Raw genomic sequence first — 8,799 nt, forward strand, 5'->3', positions numbered from 1 at the left:
TGAACCTTGTAATACTGTCGACCTGTATGACATGAGTCCAAAACTGTCTCCCATTTCCTATCGCATGCTTCTGAAATAAAATGTTTTCCTTCTGATCTACTGAGTGCAATGTTTATGTTTGGTTCTTTCATTTTAATTGATTTTTTTGGCAATCTTGTGTGCTGGCACCCACATAAATGTAATTATTATTCTCATCTGTCGTAAACCGTATAACCTAATCATGATTTTTGTTAAAATGTCCGGCGCAGGGGATAAGTCACATGCCTTTGGTGTGAGAGACCTGGGTTCGAATCCACTGTGAGACACTTAACCCCTAGTTGCTCCAGTGGCGTGTGACCTCTGACATATATAGCAATTGTTAGTCGCTTTGGATAAAATTGTCAGCTAAATGTAAATAAATGAATAAATGTTATCAGGTCAAACTTCAAACACCCACTCACTCACTGAAATAGCTATCATCTCAGCTGTATATATACTGATGCACAATCTGTTATCCTTTCAGCCTTCCTCACCTCAAAATCTGGAACATAGAATGCAGCCCCTGTCCTTCCAGTCTCTTTACTCTTTGACCCATCTGTATAAATCTGAAGAAACGAGTAGTATGATTTTTTATATATATAATCATATAGATATGTAATTTTATGTCTATTTCCGGTTGATTTATTATCAGGGGGGTGGAATTGGGGATACTACCACTATTGGAGCAAATGATATTGACTCTAGCCGAGCTTCATTAACCCACTCCTTTATTTTCCATGCAAAGCCTTTATCAGTTGCATTTAAAATTTCCCGGCAATTGTCCGGCATTTGCCTGATGATGCTGATTATCCATCTTCACACACCTGCCACAGCAGCCACTGCAGCTGCAACTTTTAGAAACATAAGCACAGAACGTGGAAACAAGAGCAAAGGGGAAAAGACCATAAGCACGTAAAAAAAATAAATACATTTTTAATTCATGTTTTAGTTTTGTGCAATATTATTTAAAATGTGTTTACATTTTTGATTCACGCTTATTATTTTTCGATCCATTACCGCATTGTTTTAAATTTTAATTTTAAAAATTGCATTAGTTTTTTCGATTTTGTGCACTATTATTTTACATGTATTTTAATTTTTTTTATTTATTCTTATTATTTTTCGATCTGTGACTGCAATGCGTTTGACAGGATTCTGATCCCATACGAGATGTTTGTCCACTCAACAGAAGCCACATTCGTTTGGGTTGTTTTCTGCCTCTACACTGACCTGAATTAAGCTCAGGCAGCAGCAGGTTTCACTTTGACTCAGAAACTAAGCTGCTAGAGTCTTGAGAGCAAACAGTGGAAGCAATGTTTTATCTTGCAAGAGAGAGAGAAAAAAAAAAAAAGATCTTCATTTGACTGTTTTTATTCCACAGTAAAGCTATTTCGAGGGAAGTCATGATATAAGTAAATAAATCATTTATATCAGGCATACAACAAAAAATAAATAAAAATAATAATAAATTAAAAGTTACGTGTTTTTTTTTTCTTTTTTCTTTTTTTTTTTTTTTTTTACATATTTTTAATTCTTTATTTCAGTTCTCATTTTACTTTTTCATAATTTTGAAATTCAATAGTCCAAACAAACCAGGACTGTAATAGTTCAGAATTTATGTTTTAATATTAAGTACTATTAAGTACTAATAAGTAATATTAAGTATTTAATATTATTACTAAATCTAAATCTAAGCCATTAAATGTTCTCTGATCTCTGATCTAAAGCTAATGTTTGCAGATAGTCTCAGTTCTTGTGGTTTATTTTGAGCATCTTCTGTTAACTGCGGTCAAAGACCCTGTCAAGGGAACAACCGCATTAACAAAACCTTTCCATTATTTCCAAACCTATCTAGCCAAAATGCTTTAGCAATGTATATTAGTATGTTGACACACCTCAGGAAAAAGAGCTTTGTGTTGTCATTTACATTTCTCAGTTCATACTGGCTGAACTTTATGTCTGTAACGCTTTGAGTTCCAGTAAAAACCACATCCTGTCGAGAGTTTATCAGAATCTGTCTCAGCAGACACAAAATGACCCTTAATGTTCTGTGCACAGTTTAATGCAAATTTGTATTTCGATTATTTTAGAATTCTGAGTTTGTATTCACTTCATGCTAGTAGTTAGTTCAGCACTTTGCATGACATTCTGCACTATTTTTTCCTAATAATACACTGTTTTTTGAAGGAAACTGAACATGGCTTGAGACATAAATTTTTTGTGGAATTGTGTGCAGTTTTGTCATTTTTGTTGTGTCTTATTATTATATTTCATTATTGTAAATCATATGTAACTACATTTAGTAACTGCACTGCATTCAAACACCTCAGATTGCAGGGTGTGAAACAAATAACGCTCCTAGCTCCCTCTAGTGACTAAACAAGAAAACAGATCTGTTGAGAGGGGTATTGTGGTGTAATTTGTATTACACCACAATAATACAAGTGTATAATTTGAAGGACCCCCGTATTTATTTATTTGATGTTGTTTTACTAGTATTATGAATTTTACACTTCATTGCATTGTTTTAGAAATTAACAGAAATGTCTGTAAAATTAATAGATAATGTTGCGTGAATAGATTTTTTTTTAGTGTGTAAAAAAAAAAGATAAGATAAAACTTCATTAATACAGTCAAAATGTTATTAAGTTTCAATTAAGGCTGTTAATCTAATTAATCACATGATCTAATGAATTGTAAATTACATTTGGCTTCGAAAATACCAACAAAAGATTATTTAAAGCTATTTTTGTGTTAAATGAGAAAGTATTAATTAGAGATTACAAGATGTAATTTTAGAAAAAAATAATTTATTTGATTCAACATAAGGTATTACACATCAATGTTAAGGCTACAACATATCATAAATGGAACATAAAAGAAGATAATTTTGATATATATATATATATATATATATATGGAATGAATTACTCATAAAGACCGATTTTAGTTTGATATATATATATATATATATATATATATATATATATATATATATATATATATATATATATATATATATATCAATATATATATCAAACTAAAATCATATATATATATATATATCAATATATATATCAAACTAAAATCGGTCTTTATGAGTAATTCATTCCATTTGATTGATTATGACTTTAGGGAGATTACCCTATTTTTTTAATGTAATGTAATTGTTTTTTTGTGATTTCGGTCTTTATTTTTATAGGAAATTGAAGTGTAGATGGGATCGAGGAAAGTAGGATTGAGATTGTGACATGATCCATGAAAGATGACAGATTCTTCCATAAGTAATAATTATAGAACATGTTGCCCTCAGGTACAGATCATTTTCACACATCTGAGAAAGGGACACTCAATACTAAGTGGTTTTGGTTTGAACTAAGAAGGCCAGGAAGCAGAAAACACATAGCTGGCACATTATAATACAAACCCAAAGGACTGCATGTAGGAATCCTAGGATGTCAGAAATGTAAATATCCAGCAGCAGGGACATAAATAAATGCAGTGTTAACATTTATTATGGTTAACAGAACAGGGTTGAGAAATATACGTATGCTAGCAGAATATCCACGTTCCAGCAGGTGGCAGTACGCACTTGTTCAGCTTGTTTGAAACCCGCCATGAAGAAGACGAAAACGAAAGTAGCCTAACCGCAAATAATTAACGAAGATAAAAAGTGAAAAATGTGAACATTTAACAGATATACATTTAACACAGACCCTACCAATTTGAACACTCGCGGATATAAATGTATATAATGCAGCAAATAAATCTATGCAGCGAGAGACCACCTCGCGCTCAAACTGCAGTCATTTTGAAGTATCGCATCAGAATCGAGTAATGAATACTGAATTTCAAGTTTTTACGCTCGTTTGAGGTGATTTTTGACTTAGGCTTAAGATATGGTAATGCATTTTGCGAATAAATTCCTCCAAGCGCATCAAATAAGTGATGTGAGCATGTCATTGCTCTTTTGTTGATTCTGTTTGCATGCATTGTCCTAATTTGTAAGTCGCTTTGTATACAAGCGTCTGCTAAATGACTACATGTAAATATATTTATGTGGGGTTGTGTTTTCCCCCCATGAATTTATAAGGTATATAAGGTATGGTGCGGCACCAAAGGGATGAAAGGGGTGTTTCAGCGCCGCACACATATTCAAAACATATATTAAAGCATAATCTCCTTTTTTTTAACCCATAAACAAGAATACGAAAAATCCAGCTAACTTTTCATTTTTTTCGTTTCATAAACAAAACCAAAAAAAAAAAAAGAGAAAGAAAATCAAACCGTTTCTCATTTCTCTTTATTTATTATTAAGTAGAAAATCAAATGACCATATACACGGTATTTTAGTTTGTTATCTGCCGTTGGAAGAAAGAAGGAGAAATCAGGTGTGGTGGTGCTTCACGCCCCTGTCCAGTTGATGGCAAAGATGTATCAAGTCTGTTTAGAAAACTTTTATTTTGATTATAAAATAAATGTAAAAAAAATGGTGAAGGATCGCATGTTTCAACAGCGATTGCAAATCGAAAGTGTTTCAAAGATTTCTGGATTCAATTCCTGTTGATCAAGATCGTCTGTTCTGCTGTAACTGTACGTTTGAATACTTCCAGGTTTACAGTTATTTGAGGTAATGCAATATATTTATAAATGATTTAACTATGTTACAAATTTAGGTTTTGCGGAAGTTTAACAAATGGCCTTTCTATTTTCTTTTTTTCAACATGATTGAAATAAATGTTTTATTGTATGAACTAAAATATTTGAAATCTACATAAAAAGAATGCAGAATGCAAAATGACCATGGTAATCATAAACCTAGAATATACAAACCTGAAACAACAGAATTCTTTAATTTGAGTAATCATATGTTTTTGTGTGTGTGCGTGTACATTTCGCGGAAGTTTAATAAATGACCATATTTTATTATTTTTTTTAAATCGAAAGAATGAACAGAAGCGAATATGTTCTATTAAATTCATAAGGTTCTAAATATTGCTGTAAATTGGTTTGTTCAATAAAAAATGCAACAAATAAGCTGCTGTATGACTAAATAGAATATCTTGCTCACATATCGAGTACATCATAATTACTGAAAGACAGGGACGGATTGGGAGTATAAGGCCCTGGATTTTCTCCCAAATAAGCCCACCACAACTACAAACAGTCATAACTATCTCACAATATTACAGCAATCCTGTTGTATTTATGGCAAATAATATCACAAAACCCATGGTGACCCTTCTGACAAAAATTAAACCAAAACAGAAATTTGAATGATTTCCACTACAAATGCCATTACAAACATTACAAACCATCAACTTTTAACCATTAAAAGCATTAGACAATGGTTTACCGTAGTGTGTTTTGGGACATATTACATAAGGATTTAGTAACTATTTAGTAGAGACCAAAAGGCGCCATTACAGTTTCCATTAAAACCAACACAATTTTCCTTATAACCAGTAAAACCATTACAAATTATGTGATGCTTTCTGTTTTCTTTTTTCCAACACATGATTGAAATAAATGTATTATTGTATGAACTAAAATACTTGAAATCTACATAAAAAGAATGCAGAATGCAAAATGTATATTACCATGATAATCATAAACCTATAATATACAAACCTGAAACAACATAATTCTTTAATTTGAGTATTCATATGTTTTTGTGTGTGTGTGTATGTGTGTGTGTGTGTGCGTGTGCATGTCATGTTAATCATACTAATCACATTAGGCTACTTTATTTACTCTATTTTCTAATACAATATCTCTCAAATGTAACCCGTTGTAAAACCACTGCTGTCTCTTTATGAATTAATGTAGTAGCCTATTTATTCCAGAAAATGCAGAAAATGTTATAAATAACATTGGATGCTTGTACCTGGGTTTTAACTATAGTGCTACAGGCTACATGCTGTGCATATTGAGAGTTGCGGGCAGAGGTAACCTGATGTAATTGTTAGCTTTTTTCCTTTTAGCTTTTCCCAACTGCCTTTATCTTCACGTCTTTTGCTTGCCATCACTAGCCCACATTCCTTCTTGTCAGTTTTTGGCTCTTATCAGGGTTGCCAGGTTTTCACAAAATAACCCACCCAATCAGTACTCAAAACTATCCCTAGCCCAATTTGAGTGCCCCCCTTTAACAATAGCTTCTGGGGATAAAATACACGTACGTGTTTTGGCGGGGTTCCCTTTGCAAAACTCGCATTTCCAGTGGCTAAATATCACGTTATTGAGGTTGTTTTTCAACCCGCCGACATGAAAAACAACCCTGGCAACAGGTAAAACCACGGACTTGTCAACAGAAAAATAGGTTGCATTTGCACCCGACGAATTCTCCATAACGTCCAAATGTTAAGATTTAAGTTAATAAAGTAGATTGTGAAATAATAGTCAAAGTGAGAAGGACTGATGCAATAATTTTCATAAAAACTGATAAAGAGAGGCCTGTGTTGTGAGGAGTGATTGGAATGTTCTGAAGTGATTTTAACACCATTTAATAACAGCAAGTGGCAGTATATTTGTAGAATAGGCTATTTTATTTTCATATTGCTTGTTAGTAACGCAACATTCATAATTAGTTCTTATTTTTCATTATGTATTCCTCTGAACTATCATGATATTCCTCTCAGTAATGTCACATTGTCATGTCCAGGTCACGATGAGCCTCTGATCGTCTTCAGTGACACAAAAATCCCAGAGTTGAGCTGTTCAGCTGCAGTATGTCTCAGGAGCGAGGTAAGATCTCTCTGTCTGAGATGAGTCTCTCACAGAAACAGAGGTAAGACTGCTTTATAGCCAGTACCAGGGTTAATAGCTAACTATCATGCAGTTATTCTACCATAGCTGCAGATAATAAAAAAAAAAAAACTAATAATAAATATCTGAATCTGAATCTAGTTTGTGTCTATAGATTAAGTCAGTTTAGAAGAGACTAAGTTAAACACGTAGGGATATGATTGGTAGGAAAACACTAAACAAAGTAATGCCCAAGTAAAGTGTTTTATTTTACATAAGTAAAAGTAAGGGTATATTAACAAAAGTGTTAACAAACCAATAAACTAAATAATTAAACCAAAAAGAAAAGGGGACACAAAGTGATGCCAATGAAAATCAAAATCAAAACAAAAACTCATAATTCAACTTCTAACCAAACCAACAAACAAAAAATAAAACATAAATTTCATCTCCAAGCACCCTAATCTTCCCTACTCAAACTAACAGACAAAATTACAAAGGCTGACGTTCACTTTTTTACCTGAGCTGTCTAAACATTGAGTTACCTACATATTGCACTATGTAAGTCACGTAACATCTCACCTATACACTTTCTCTTGGACAGAGCAAACGCCAACAATAAAAAGGGAAGAGAAAAAAAAAATGTTTTTGTGTGTGTGTGTGTGTGTGTGGGGGGGGGGGGGGGTAGTAGAATAATATAAAAGCGAGATTGCAAACTATAAGTGGTAGGGATTAAACTGTCACCAAACAAAAGCACAACACTAGGCAAACAAGCAGGGGATCAAGGATCCTCTCTCTTTCATTTCAGTGTGCTTTTAAATGCTGATGGGAAACTTGAAACTTGATTGGCAGCGGAGAAGTTGGCAATCATGCCAGTTTAATAAAGACTGCCAGCATCCCAAACCAACTGGAACTCAGAAAGGGTGAGCCTAATAAGAAAAAAATCTGAAAGTGAGGGAAAGAGAGAGACATGCAGGCATAAGATGAGAATAATAAAGCACGGTCATTGTTGAAGATCGAATGTGGTTGACTCCCATTTGCAACATCAAATGTCTTTGTATGAGATTGATGAATTTCTTGTTGTCATAAAATGTTTCTTTCTCTCTTAATTATTTGTGTCATTAGTGCAAGATCAAGCTCACATGTGTCCAGCTCTGTGTCTGTGAAGAGTGACTGTTCAAAAGGAGGCAGCGTATCGAACATCAGTGAGAAAAAAAACATCATCTACCAAAAGGTATTTTGTTTGTTTCTCCAACATTAGCAGTTTGTCAAAGGTTGGTTAGCAAAGACTATATATTTTTCTAGCTGTTCAGTAGGCTTTGGAACAGTGGAGAATTTGAAATCTGGGTTTCAAACTGTATGCAAGGTGGATTTTTTTTTCTGGATTATTTTTTTTTTAATACAAGTTATGATAAAATGAAGAAGAAATTATGCACAGTATTTAGGTCAATCAAATATGAGTGACAATGATCATGAAACAAATTAAAGGGTTAGTTCGCCCAAAAATGAAAATTATGTCATTAATAACTCACCCTTATGCTGTTCCAAACATGTAAGACCTCCTTTTATCTTCGGAACACAGTTTAAGATATTTTAGATTTAGTCTGAGAGCTCTCAGTCCCTCCATTGAATCTGTGTGTACGGTATACTGTCCATGTCCAGAAAGGTAAGAAAAACATCATCAAAGTAGTCCATGTGACATCAGAGGGTCCGTTGGAATTTTTTGAAGCATCGAAAATACATTTTGGTCCAAAAATAGCAAAAACGACGACTTTATTCAGCATTGTCTTCTCTTCCTATGTCTGTTGTGAGAGAGGGTTCAAATCAAAACAGGATATCCGGTTCGCGAACGAATCATTCAGTTCACCAAATCTAACTGAATCGTTTTAAACGATTTGCATCTCTAATACGCATTAATCCACAAATGACTTAAGCGGTTCACTTTTTTTAATGTGGCTTACACTCCCTCTGAGTTTTAATTAGTTGGCAACACTGTTTAAGCCTATTGTATAAACATGCTGGTGACTTCCATGTAAG

This window comes from Carassius auratus, unplaced genomic scaffold (genome assembly GCF_003368295.1).
Source record: "Carassius auratus strain Wakin unplaced genomic scaffold, ASM336829v1 scaf_tig00034504, whole genome shotgun sequence".
In the NCBI taxonomy this organism is placed as follows: Eukaryota; Metazoa; Chordata; class Actinopteri; order Cypriniformes; family Cyprinidae; genus Carassius; species Carassius auratus.